Source organism: Myotis davidii, unplaced genomic scaffold (assembly GCF_000327345.1).
Source record: "Myotis davidii unplaced genomic scaffold, ASM32734v1 scaffold143, whole genome shotgun sequence".
Lineage (NCBI taxonomy): Eukaryota > Metazoa > Chordata > Mammalia > Chiroptera > Vespertilionidae > Myotis > Myotis davidii.
This window is the reverse complement of record NW_006294876.1, coordinates 546,304-547,539: the sequence shown is the minus strand read 5'-3', so window position 1 is coordinate 547,539 and position 1,236 is coordinate 546,304. Positions and strand designations below refer to the sequence as shown.

Below are 1,236 nucleotides of genomic sequence, written 5' to 3'. Positions count from 1 at the left end.
CCCCCCCCCCCCCCCCGAAGGACTTGGTTACTAATGTCACAGCACACAGCACAAGCTCTCATTCAGAACAGTCTTAGCAAGAGAGAGAGCGTGCCTCCTCCCAGAATGGAAGGCAGGTTTGTTGTCACCCAATACACTTAATGATTACCTCGGGGCAAAGGCCAACCTGATTTTCTGGCAGTCCATTGTAGAATATGAGGATATCCTAATCCCAAATTCCTCTGCATGTACCTGGGCCACTTCATGTCACTCTCTTGAGACTTTGGGGTAAGGGAAATCAGAGAAAACGTGAAGCTCATCTTGCTTCCCATGTCGTGAGAAATCAAGTCATTTATCTGTGACCCAGGAGTGTGGAGCCTTCTGCCCTGACCCAGGAGTGTGGAGCTTTCTGCAAGGCATTCATAAAGTTGTATCCAGACTAATTACCTATCATGCAAGTAAGGTATAATCTCAATAGCAAGGTGTGAATGCTACCAGCACACATCTTCAAAACGTGGTATTGAACCACTGATATTCCCAGATTTATTTATATTTTTATATTTGGCGAAGGATTACATGTGACATTTTATTATTTTTCCATTTTTATGTTTAAGATCACTAACGGTTTTGAACAATTATTCATATGTTGTTTTACTATTTTGGCATCACTCTGTTAATGACTTATTCTTTCTTGACCTTTAACTGTTTTATTTTCTCTTTGGAATGTTTATTTTTTTGTGTGGGATGTTTTGAATATATTCACGGTATCAATCCTTACTCACTTGTATGTAATGCTATATCTTACACCAGGTTATGACTTGTTTTTCAAGTTCTGTTTGGAAATAATTTGATACAGAAATAAAATAATTTTAATATTATAACACTTATGAATGTAATATTTGTGTCTTTTATAAAAAAATCCCCCTACCCCAATTACAAAATGTAGTCCATTTCAGTTTCCTCTAAAGCTCTTAAATTTTTTGTTGTATAAATAATTGTTTAATCGATGTGTAATTTATTTGTGTATATATGCACAAGGAATTCTAATTTTAGTTTCTCTAGATATATACCGTATTTGCCGGCGTATAAGACGATTTTTTGGCCCTGAAAAATATGTCTCCAAGTGGGGGGTCGTCTTATACGCCAGGTACACTTCAGATAGACTGCCCATAGTGCTTGCCCCATGCCATAGTGGCCTCCCGATGCCCGCGCACTTCATTCCACATACCGTTCAGGCATCAGCAGCGCTGCTGGGTG

The 1,236-nt window shown here is 38.8% G+C and overlaps 1 protein-coding gene across 4 annotated transcripts in view; it reads right to left on the bottom strand.

Moving 5' to 3' along the window:
• CDH18 (cadherin 18) overlaps nucleotides 1–1,236 on the bottom strand; it is a 338,421-nt gene that overhangs the window by 19,712 nt on the left and 317,473 nt on the right. The window lies entirely within an intron of this gene.